Source organism: Oncorhynchus nerka, linkage group LG9b, assembly GCF_034236695.1.
Source record: "Oncorhynchus nerka isolate Pitt River linkage group LG9b, Oner_Uvic_2.0, whole genome shotgun sequence".
NCBI classification, from domain to species: domain Eukaryota; kingdom Metazoa; phylum Chordata; class Actinopteri; order Salmoniformes; family Salmonidae; genus Oncorhynchus; species Oncorhynchus nerka.
In genome coordinates this window covers 40573150-40585370 of record NC_088424.1, presented here as the reverse complement: position 1 = coordinate 40585370, position 12221 = coordinate 40573150, and the positions used below count along the sequence as shown (strand labels likewise).

Sequence of the window (12221 nt, the reverse complement as noted above, 5' to 3'; positions counted from 1 at the left end):
ACATTTCACTGAAATACTGTAGGTGATGAAACGATTGGAGTCATAGACAAAATGTCAGTTTTTTTTAATGGAAGCTTGATTCAACTATTTTCCGAACTAGGCGTTTCACCTTTGTTCCAGTTAGGCCGAGGGAAGCTGGTTGCAATAGTCAAGTGCAACAACACCTCTGACCTCGCATACTCTCTATGGGTAAAAAAATGATCCCTGGACCCAAATCTCCGGCTGTGGCCTCCCTCCCCCTCTCTCACCCTTCCTCTCCCTCCCTCCCCCTCTCTCGCCCTCCCTCCTCTCTCTCTCTTTCAATTCGGTTAAATTCAAGGGGCTTTATTGGCATGGGAAACACATGTTAACATTTCCAAAGCAAGTGAAGTAGATAATAAACAAAAGTGAAATAAACAAAAGTTCTAAAATAATAAAGACATTTCAAATGTCACATTATGTCTATATACAGTGTTGTAACGATGTGCAAATAGTTAAAGTACCAAAGGGAAAATAAATTAACATATATACAGGTTGTATTTACAATGGTATTTGTTCTTCACTGGTTGCCCTTTTCTCGTGGCAACAGGTCACAAGTCTTGCTGCTGTGATGGCACACTGTGGAATTTCACCCAGTAAATATGGGAGTTTAACAAAATTGGGTTTGTTTTTAAATTATTTGTTGATCTGTGTAATCTGAGGGAAATATGTGTCTCTAATATGGTCATACATTTGGTTAGAGGTAAGGAAGAGCAGCTAGTTTCCACCTCATTTTGAGGGCAGTGTCTTCTCTTGAGAGCCAGGTCTGCCTACGGCGGCCTTTCTCAATACCAAGGCTATGCTCACTGAGTCTGCACATAGTCAAAGCTTTCCTTAATTTTGGGTCAGTCACAGTGGTTTAGGGCCAAATAGCATTCCTATGTTTGCTCTGTTTTTTTGGTGAATTATTTTCAATGTGTCAAGAAATTATCTTTTTGTTTTCTCATAATTTGGTTGAGCCTAATTGTGTTGCTGTCCTGGGGCTCTGTGGGGTCTGTTTGTGTTTGTGAACAGAGCCCCAGGAACAGCTTGCTTAGGGGACTCTTCTCCAGGTTCATCTCTCTGGAGGCGATAGCTTTGTTTGGGAATCGCTTCCTTTTAGGTGGTTGAAGAATTTAACGGCTCTTTTCTGGATTTTGATAATTAGCGGGTATCGGCTTAATTCTGCTCTGCATGCATTATTTGGTGTTTTACGTTTTATGTTTGTCCCATTTGGTGAATTCTTGGTTGGTGAGCGGACCCCAGACCTCACAACCGTAAAGGGAAATGGCTTCTTTTAAAAAAAAAAAAAAACGTCCCTTTTTCAGGACTTTGTCTTTCAAAGATAATTCGTAAAAATCTAAATAACTTCACAGATCTTCATTGTAAAGGGTCTAAACACTGTTTCCATGCTTGTTCAATGACCCATAAACAATTCATGAACATGCACCTGTGGAACAGCTTAAAAACACTAACAGCTTACAGACGGTAGGCAATTAAGGTCACAGTTATGAAAACTGACATCACCGGCAACAACTTTGCCTATGGGCACAAACCCACCGTCGTTGGACCAGACAGGACTGTCAAAAAGGACTGTCACTGATGAGTCGCTGTTTTGTCTCACCAGGGGTGATTGTCGGATTCGCGTTTATTGTCGAAGGAATGAGTGTTACATCGAGGCCTGTACTCTGGAGCGGGATCGATTTGGAGGTGGAGGGTCCGTCATGGTCTGGGGTGGTGTGTCAGAGCAACATCAGACTGAGCTTGTTGTCATTGCAGGTAATCTCAACACTGTGCGTTACAGGGAAGACATCCTCCTCCCTCATGTGGTACCCTTCCTGCAGGCTCATCCTGACATGACCCTCCAGCATGACAATGCCACCAGCCATACTGCTTGTTCTGTGTGTGATTTCCTTCAAGACAGTAATATCAGTGTTCTGCCATGGCGCTCTCTCTCTCTCTCTCTCTCTCTCTCTCTCTCTCTCTCTCTCTCTCTGTATCTCTCTCTCTCTCTGTATCTCTCTCTCTCTCTGTCTCTCTCTCTCTCTCTCGCTCTCTCTCTCTCTCTCTCTCTCTCTCTCTCTGTATCTCTCTCTCTCTCTGTATCTCTCTCTCTCTCTGTCTCTCTCTCTGTCTCTCTCTCTCTATCTCTCTCTCTGTCTCTCTCTCTCTGTCTCTCTCTCTCTGTCTCTCTCTCTCTCTCTCTCCCTCTCATTGTGTTGTGGCCTTTCTAGTCGGTATACTGTATCTGTCGACTATGACGTGTTGGTAAAATATTTTATATGTGTCTGTGAGCTGTGATAGGTTCTGGAGACCCGTGGTTCTGGAAACCCGTACCCTGGCATTCTATGTTTTCGTGGTGATGGGGGGGAGACCTCAGAATCTGCTGGTGGTAAATCAACAAGAAATAACAAGATATTAAATCATAATAATGCTCTCTGCAAATCATAGAAAGATAGAACTGTCACAAGAATGGAAATAGTCACTAAATAGACACATCTGTCCAATGAAAATAGACACAAACATGTCAATACACAAATAAGTACTAGATAGACAAACACACGCAAATGAATAACTACACATCTTTACACAACCCCTCCAAATACGCACAAGTAAATCAATAAAAAGTACTTTTTTTGGCGTGAGCACTGTGCTTGTAATCCTGTGGGATGGCTCGTGATATCAGGATAACTCTCTTCCCATGGCTCCATGGGATGGCTCGTGATATCAGGATAACTATCTTCCCATGGCTCCATGGGATGGCTCGTGATATCAGGATAACTCTCTTCCCATGGCTCCATGGGATGGCTCGTGATATCAGGATAACTCTCTTCCCATGGCTCCATGGGATGGCTCGTGATATCAGGATAACTATCTTCCCATGGCTCCATGGGATGGCTCGTGATATCAGGATAACTCTCTTCCCATGGCTCCATGGGATGGCTCGTGATATTAGGATAACTCTCTTCCCATGGCTCCATGGGATGGCTCGTGATATCAGGATAACTATCTTCCCATGGCTCCATGGGATGGCTCGTGATATCAGGATAACTATCTTCCCATGGCTCCATGGGATGGCTCGTGATATCAGGATAACTCTCTTCCCATGGCTCCATGGGATGGCTCGTGATATCAGGATAACTATCTTCCCATGGCTCCATGGGATGGCTCGTGATATCAGGATAACTCTCTTCCCATGGCTCCATGGGATGGCTCGTGATATCAGGATAACTATCTTCCCATGGCTCCATGGGATGGCTCGTGATATCAGGATAACTCTCTTCCCATGGCTCCATGGGATGGCTCGTGATATCAGGATAACTATCTTCCCATGGCTCCATGGGATGGCTCGTGATATCAGGATAACTCTCTTCCCATGGCTCCATGGGATGGCTCGTGATATCAGGATAACTCTCTTCCCATGGCTCCATGGGATGGCTCGTGATATCAGGATAACTCTCTTCCCATGGCTCCATGGGATGGCTCGTGATATCAGGATAACTCTCTTCCCATGGCTCCATGGGATGGCTCATGATATCAGGATAACTCTCTTCCCATGGCTCCTGGGTATTGCAGTATTGGGTCCAAATCCTGCTCCAAGAGGCTCCTGCTTTCCCCGGGAGGAGGATAAGTAGGGATGGAGTTGCCTAAGTCAACACTGGCACAGCTGTGCAGGCCAGACAGGCCAGGTGATGCCTTTGTCTGGCCCAGTGAAGGCAGTCTTTATGAGGGGCAGCTGGGCCTCATCTGGCTCAGTAAGGAATATCTGCTTCCCAATGCATTTCCAGAACCAGTCTTTTTTCTGGATCAAAAAAGGAGCTTATGTGGGGGGGGGGCGTGGCAGGGGGCGTGTTAATGGGCGAGGTCAGCCCACGGTGTTGTTGAATTCGGTCAAGGCCCATGAAAAGAACATTTGAGGCCCCCATCTTCTAATATCTTTACAGATTTCTTTACAGATTTCTCCATGGACATGAGAGAGAAATGTTAAAACAATTTCTAAGTTCCTGCAATTCTATGCATTTTGCCATGGCTAATGCTGTGTTATTATGCTCAAACATTATAACATCATCAATACTCCTATTTTAGTGATTGTTAGATTTCAAATATTTATTATATAAAATATATAGGTCTCTTTTCTGCATTCTGCACTCTTTTCTGCATTTTCTGCAAGTTTACAATTTAAGTTTTTTTTCCACTTCAAAAATGTATAAACATAAATAAATAAAATTCATATATTTCCAATTTGATATTTGTTACACTTTTTGGACTTTGACTTTTCGAAGAAGAAAAAATCCCTGAGAACGATTCTGGGCTGGAGGCTGGAGGCTGGGGGATGGAGTGGTAGGCTGGGGCTTAAACTGAGGTTCTGGGCCAGTGGACTGGGGTGCTGGGGCTATGCTGGGCTGGCGTGGTAGGTGGGGTATGGGGCTGACTCCAATGCTGGGTGGCTGAGGTTGGGGCTGAGGTTGGGGCTGAGGCTGAGGCTGGGGGTATAGCTGGGTTTGGAGGTAGACTGACTGGCGAAGGTGTGTGTTCATTGCGTGCCATATTATTGAGGCACTGAAGGAGCAAGGCTCAGGAAAGAAGCCCGGTGTAATCTGTCAGAAGCCCTCCAGAATTTTCTCCTGAATTCCTTCCCTTCGCTCCCTTAATCTTTTGATTCTTTTCAACTTCTTTCCACTGTTTCACCCCCTCTTCTTTCCCTCTTGCTATTCCTCCTATCTTTTTAAAATCTCTCCCCTTCTATCTCTCCTATTCTATCTCTCTCCCTCTTCTATCTCTCCTATTCTATCTCTCTCCTTCTTCTATCTCTCCTATTCTATCTCTCCCCCTCTGTTTCATCCCCTCTTCTTTCCCTCTTGCTATTCCTCCTATCTTTTTAAAATCTCTCCCCTTCTATCTCTCCTATTCTATCTCTCTCCCTCTTCTATCTCTCCTATTCTATCTCTCTCCTTCTTCTATCTCTCCTATTCTATCTCTCCCCCTCTGTTTCATCCCCTCTTCTTTCCCTCTTGCTATTCCTCCTATCTTTTTAAAATATCTCCCCTTCTGTCTCTCCTATTCTATCTCTCTCCCTCTTCTATCTCTCCTATTCTATCTCTCTCCCTCTTCTATCTCTCCTATTCTATCTCTCCTATTCTATCTCTCTCCCTCTTCTGTCTCTCCTATTCTATCTCTCTCCCTCTTCTATCTCTCCTATTCTATCTCTCTCCCTCTTCTGTCTCTCCTATTCTATCTCTCTCCCTCTTCTATCTCCCCTTCTACTATCTCTCCCCCTCTGTGTCTCCCCCTCTGTCTCCCCCTCTGTCTCCCTCCGTCTCCCCCTCTTCTATCTTCCCCTATACTGTCTCTCCCCTCTCTGTCTCCTCTTCTATCTCCCCCTCTTCTATCACTCCCCCTCTGTGTCTCCCCCTCTGTCTCCCCTCTCGTCTGTCTCCCCTCTCGTCTGTCTCCCCCTCTTCTATCTCTCCCCCTCTTCTATCTCTCCCCCTCTTCTATCTCTCCCCTCTTCTCTACTATGTCTCCCCCTCTTCTATGTCTCCCCCTCTTCTATGTCTCCCCCTCTTCTATGTCTCCCCTCTTCGATGTCTCCCACTCTTCTATCTCTCCCCCTCTTCTATCTCTCCCCCTCTTCTATCTCTCCCCTCTTCTATCTCTCCCCTCTTCTCTACTATGTCTCCCCCTCTTCTATGTCTCCCCCGCTTCTATGTCTCTCCCCCTATGTCTCCCCCTCTTCTATGTCTCCCCCTCTTCGATGTCTCCCCCTCTTCTATATCTCCCCCTCTTCTATGTCTCCCCCTCTTCTATGTCTCCCCTCTTCTATGTCTCCCCCTCTTCTATGTCTCCCCCTCTTCGATGTCTCCCACTCTTCTATATCTCCCCTCTTCTATATCTCCCCCTCTTCTATGTCTCCCCCTCTTCGATGTCTCCCCCTCTTCTATATCTCCCCCTCTTCTATGTCTCCCCCTCTTCGATGTCTCCCCCTCTTCTATATCTCCCCCTCTTCTATGTCTCCCCCTCTTCTATGTCTCCCCCTCTTCTATGTCTCCCCCTCTTCGATGTCTCCCACTCTTCTATATCTCCCCCTCTTCTATATCTCCCCCTCTTCTATGTCTCCCCCTCTTCTATGTCTCCCCCTCTTCTATCTCTCCTCCTCTTCTATCTCTCCCTCTCTTCTATCTATATCTTCTATCTCTCGACCTCTTCTATCTCTCCCCCTCTTCTATCTCTCCCCCTATTCTGTCTCCCCCTCTTCTATCTCCCCCTCTTCTATGTCTCCCCTCTTCTATGTCTCCCCCTCTTCTATCTCTCCACCTCTTCTATCTCTCCGCCTCTTCCATCTTTCCTCCTCTTCTATCTTTCCTCCTCTTCTATTTCTCATCCTCTTCTATCTCTCCCCTCTTCTATGTCTCACTCTCTTCTATCTCCCACTTTTCTTCCACTCTTTCCTCTCTTGATCTATTCCACAATCTGTCTCTTCCCTCCTCTCTCTCTCTCTCTCTCTCTCTCTCTCTCTCTCTCTCTCTCTCTCTCTCTCTCTCTCTTCCCTCCTCTCTCTCTCTCTCTCTCTCTCTCTTCCCTCCTCTCCCTCTCTCTCTCTCTCTCTGTTCCCTCCTCTCTCTCTCTCTCCCTCTCTCTCTTCCCTCCTCTCTCTCTCTGTTCCCTCCTCTCTCTCTCTCTCTCTCTCTCTCTCTCTCTTCCCTCCTTTCTCTCTCCCCTAATCTCTCTCTGTCTCTCTCTTCCTTGAAAATAACAGTGTTGCTGTAACAGAGCACTTCCTGATGTTGGTCTAGTGGGCGGAGCGAGCAGACCGAGAGAGAGAGAGAGAGAGAGAGAGAGAGAGAGAGAGAAGCAGCCAGGAAGCTGCAGCAGCGCAGTCAGTGGTGCCGCCCCCTATTCTTCCTCTCCACTCCTCCTCTCCAGTTGCTGCTACAGTGCAGCCAGCCGTCCAGCGAGTGCAGCTCTCCACAGGCTGCAGCAGTCGGTCGTCCAGAGACACATCACAGATCACAGCCACCAACAGCAGTAGGGAAGGGGAGACACTAGCGCACGGAGCCCAGCCAGCAACACACAGACACACACAGACACACACAGACACACACAGACACACACACAGACACACACAGACACACACAGACACACACACACACACACACACACACACACACACATACACACACACACACACAGAGGAAGACACTCCTCCTCTCCCACCACACTATTCCGCGTGGCGCCTTCACTCATTTGCTTGTTCACTCGCTCTCTCGCTCGCTCCGGTCTTCTCCCTCCCTCGCTTCTCTCCCTCGCTCCTCTCTGCTCTGCCTGAGAATGGTCCAGCCGGTGCCTGGGGCTCTGCTGTCACGGCCTGTCTGAACACACACAGACATACACACTCAACAGACACACGGATGCACGCGCACAAACCCAACAGCGATGTGAGAGGTAAGGGTTTCCGTCTTCATTTCTCTTTCTCCTTCTCTCTCTGTGACGAGGCGATGGACTGTCTTTTTGACTGCAGTAAGGGACCAGCCTGTTGTAAAGGAAAGATATGCTGGGGTTTGTTAGCTTTAGGCTCTGCCTGCGTCTGTGTGTAACATCTGTTTGTTATGCCTTACACACACACACACACACACACACACACACAGAAAACGCATACCAGACCAAAAATAGAAGGTCACACAATAGCTTCAATAGCTTCTTCCTGTGGGGAACGCTTGTGTGTGTGTGTGTGTGTATAGTGGGTCGTGGTTGCTCCGGGAAGCAGGGAAGTAGATCAATAGATCCATTCCTTCTGTCTGACTCAACAACTCAACATGTTGGGAACCAACCAGCCAACCAGAGAGAGGCTTGGTTAACGACTAAACTTAAGACCTATTTTCTACTTTCCTTCTTTTCGTTCTGTTTCTTTCTCCTCCCTGCTCTGAACGCCAGCGTAAGGGGGTGGCGTGGTTTTTAGTGTGCAGCGCGCGCTCGTGTGTGTGCTGTGTGTGTGTGTGTGTGTGTGTAAGGTGAACTCCCCGCCTGCTACATGTAAATGATGTGTGACATGTGGAGCTGCTGCTACCTTATATGGCGAGCTCTGTATTTCAGTACAGTAGAACCCTGCCAAACATTCCGGGTCACGGAAGGAGAGGAGCGAGTGTGTGAGAGGGCATCTGTGGGAGTGTGTGGGAGGGTGTCTGTGGGAGTGTGTGAGAGGGTGTCTGTGGGAGTGTGTGAGAGGGCATCTGTGGGAGTGTGTGGGAGTGTGTGGGAGGTGTCATCTGTGGGAGGGTGTCTGTGGGAGGGTGTCTGTGGGAGTGTGTGAGAGGGTGTCTGTGGGAGGTGTGTGGGAGTGTGTGAGAGGGTGTCTGTGGGAGTGTGTGAGAGGGTGTCTGTGGGAGTGTGTGAGAGGTTGTCTGTGGGAGTGTGTGAGAGGGTGTCTGTGGGAGTGTGTGAGAGGGTGTCTGTGGGAGTGTGTGAGAGGTTGTCTGTGGGAGTGTGTGAGAGGGTGTCTGTGGGAGTGTGTGAGAGGGTGTCTGTGGGAGTGTGTGAGAGGGTGTCTGTGGGAGTGTGTGAGAGGTTGTCTGTGGGAGTGTGTGAGAGGGTGTCTGTGGGAGTGTGTGAGAGGGTGTCTGTGGGAGTGTGTGAGAGGTTGTCTGTGGGAGTGTGTGAGAGGGTGTCTGTGGGAGTGTGTGAGAGGGTGTCTGTGGGAGTGTGTGTGTCTGTGGGAGTGTGTGAGAGGGTGTCTGTGGGAGTGGTGTCTGTGTGGGGAGTGTGTGAGAGGGTGTCTGTGGGAGTGTGTGAGAGGTTGTCTGTGGGAGTGTGTGAGAGGGTGTCTGTGGGAGTGTGTGAGAGGTTGTCTGTGGGAGTGTGTGAGAGGGTGTCTGTGGGAGTGTGTGAGAGGTTGTCTGTGGGAGTGTGTGAGAGGGTGTCTGTGGGAGTGTGTGAGAGGTTGTCTGTGGGAGTGTGTGAGAGGGTGTCTGTGGGAGTGTGTGAGAGGTTGTCTGTGGGAGTGTGTGAGACTCTGCCTGCGTGTGTTTCACAGAGAAGGAGTAACTGAGAAAGTGTGAGAAAGAGAGAACAAGTGAGAAACAGAGGGAGGAATGGAGAAAGAGAGAGACCCAAGAGAATGGATGGTCTTTACTAGGTAGCGGCGCGACGCTGTTGAACCGTAGCTAAGTAAGTGAGAACATACTTTGAACGGCTGAGAGAGATTCAGTTATAATGTCATGTAATGGTTTTAACATGTGTGTGTTCAAGAGTAAAGTTTGTCCTGTTGTCTGTGTGTCATGATGAGAAGACGTACCGAGGGAGCGTTATGACTGGTTGTGGGCTGAAGGGAAACAGTAGCTACTAGCTATCTTCATTGAGCCCTCCTTCTCTGGCTTTAGACTTTACAGTCCTGGCCTCTCCTCTCTCTTCTCCTCTCTCTTCTCTCCTCTCTTCTCCTCTTCTCCTCTCTCTTCTCTCCTCTCTTCTCCTCTTCTCCTCGCTTCTCTTCTCCTCTCTCTTCTCCTCTCTTCTCCTCGCTTCTCTTCTCCTCTCTCTTCTCCTCTCTCTTCTCCTCTCTTCTCCTCTCTTCTCCTCTCTCTTCTCTTCTCTCTCTTCTCCTCTCTCTTCTCCTCTCTCTTCTCTTCTTCCCCTCTCCTCTTCTCCTCTCTTCCCCTCTCCTCTTCTCCTCTCCTCTCCTCTCTTCTCCTCTTCTCCTCTCTCTTCTCCTCTCTCTTCTCCTCTCTTCTTCTCCTTTCTCCTCCCTTCTGTTCTTTTCTTCTCTAAGTTTCCTCTTGATTTCCTCTGAGATACTTTATGAATACTGCTGTCTATATTGCCTTCTCCTCTTCTCCTCTCCTCTCTTCTCCTCTCCTCTCTTCTCCTCTTCTCCTCACCTCTCTTCTCCTCTCTTCTCCTCTTCTCCTGTCCTCTCTTCTCCTCTCCTCCTCCCCCCCTCTCCTCTCTTCTCCTCTCCCCCTCTCCTCCCTTCTCCTTTCCACCTCTCCTCCCTCCTCCTCTCCTCTCTTCTCCTCTCCCCCTCTCCTCCCTTCTCCTCTCCTCCCTTCTCCTCTCCTCCTCTCCTCCCTTCTCCTCTCCTCCCTTCTCCTCTCCTCCTCTCCCCCTCTCCTCTATTCTCCTCTCCCCCTCTCCTCTCTTCTCCTCTCCACCTCTCCTCCCTTCTCCTCTCCTCCTCCCCTGTCGGTTTCCCCATTGTTTCCTGGTGTCTGTGGTTGAAGCACTGATGAGGAATGTAGTTGTTGTGAGTTACATTGTTTTCATTGGTCCAGGCAGAGGCAGGCAGATAGAGATACACTGCTGATTGCAGTGTTTCCCAAACTAGATCCTGGGCCCACTGGGTGTACATTTTAGTTTTTGCCCTCCCACTACACAGATGATTCATATAAACAAAGCTTCATGAATCAGCCGTGTAACACTAGGGCAAAAAACTAAAAGAGTTTGGGAAACACTAGCATAGTGGGTTTTGCCTTTCCTCTGTGGAATGTAGCTTTCCTCTGTGGAATGTAGCTTTCCTCTGTGGAATGGATCTTTCCTCTGTGGAATGGAGCTTTCCTCTGTGGAATGTAGCTTTCCTCTGTAGAATGTAGCTTTCCTCTGTGGAATGTAGCTTTCCCCTGTAGAATGTAGCTTTCCTCTGTGGAATGTAGATTTCCTCTTGGAATGTAGTTTTCCTCTGTGGAATGTAGCTTTCCTCTGTGGAATGTAGCTTTCCTCTGTGGAATGTATCTTTCCTCTGTAGAATGTAGCTTTCCTCTGTGGAATGTAGCTTTCCTCTGTGGAATGGAGCTTTCCTCTGTAGAATGTAGCTTCCCTCTGTGGAATGTATCTTTCCCCTGTAGAATGTAGCTTTCCTCTGTGGAATGTAGCTTTCCTCTGTGGAATGGAGCTTTCCTCTAGATTGTAGCTTTCCTCTGTAGAATGGAGCTTTGCCTTGTAAAATGTAGTTTTCCCCTGTAGAACGTAGCTTTCCTCTGTGGAATGTAGCTTTCCTCTGTAGAATGTAGCTTTCCTCTGTAGAATGTAGCTTTCATCTGTAGAATGTAGCTTTCATCTGTAGAATGTAGCTTTCCTCTGTGGAATGTAGTTTTCCTCTGTGGAATGTAGCTTTCCTCTGTGGAATGTAGCTTTCCTCCGTGGAATGTAGCTTTCCTCTGTAGAATGTAGCTTTCCTCTGTGGAATGTAGCTTTCCTCTGTGGAATGGAGCTTTCCTCTGTAGAATGTAGCTTCCCTCTGTGGAATGTATCTTTCCCCTGTAGAATGTAGCTTTCCTCTGTGGAATGTAGCTTTCCTCTGTGGAATGGAGCTTTCCTCTGTAGATTGTAGCTTTCCTCTGTAGAATGGAGCTTTGCCTTGTAAAATGTAGTTTTCCCCTGTAGAACGTAGCTTTCCTCTGTGGAATGTAGCTTTCCTCTGTAGAATGTAGCTTTCCTCTGTAGAATGTAGCTTTCATCTGTAGAATGTAGCTTTCATCTGTAGAATGTAGCTTTCCTCTGTAGAATGTAGCTTTCCTCTGTAGAATGTAGCTTTCCTCTGTAGAATGTAGCTTTCTGTAGAATGGAATGAATGGAGCTTTGCCTTGTAGAATCTGCCTTGGAATGGAGCTTTCTCTGTAGAATGGAGATCTGTGGAAGCTTTCCTCTGTAGAATGGAGCTTTGCTTTCCTTGTAAAATGTGGAATGTATTTTCCCCTGTAGAATGTAGCTTTCCTCTGTGGAATGTAGCTTTCCTCTGTAGAATGTAGCTTTCCTCTGTAGAATGTAGCTTTCATCTGTAGAATGTAGCTTTCATCTGTAGAATGTAGCTTTCCTCTGTGGAATGTAGTTTTCCTCTGTGGAATGTAGCTTTCCTCTGTGGAATGTAGCTTTCCTTCCTTTCCTCTGTGGAATGTAGCTTTCCTCTGTGGAATGTAGAAGCTTTCCTCTGTAGAATGTAGCTTTCCTCTGTGGAATGTAGCTTTCCTCTGTGGAATGGAGCTTTCCTCTGTAGAATGTAGCTTCCCTCTGTGGAATGTATCTTGTAGCTTTCCCTGTAGAATGTAGCTTTCCTCTGTGGAATGTAGCTTTCCTCTGTGGAATGGAGCTTTCCTCTGTAGATTGTAGCTTTCCTCTGTAGAATGGAGCTTTGCCTTGTAAAATGTAGTTTTCCCCTGTAGAACGTAGCTTTCCTCTGTGGAATGTAGCTTTCCTCTGTAGAATGTAGCTTTCCTCTGTAGAATGTAGCTTTCATCTGT

General features: G+C 47.5%; 1 protein-coding gene across 8 annotated transcripts in view; it reads left to right on the top strand.

Annotated features, from left to right (window-relative positions):
- The window catches only part of LOC115123975 (muscleblind-like protein 1), a 117405-nt gene that overhangs the window by 8971 nt on the left and 96213 nt on the right, over positions 1-12221 (top strand). Inside the window, exon 2 of one of the 8 annotated variants that reach the window (XM_065013686.1) lies at positions 1625-1776. The exons of 2 other annotated variants lie outside the window; for them this stretch is intronic. The gene's annotated coding sequence lies outside the window, so the exon portion shown is untranslated. Of the gene's footprint in view, positions 1-1624; positions 1777-6850; positions 7441-12221 lie in introns of those variants that run through there. 5 more of the 8 variants (XM_065013689.1, XM_065013684.1, XM_065013688.1 and 2 more) reach the window with 5 other exon arrangements.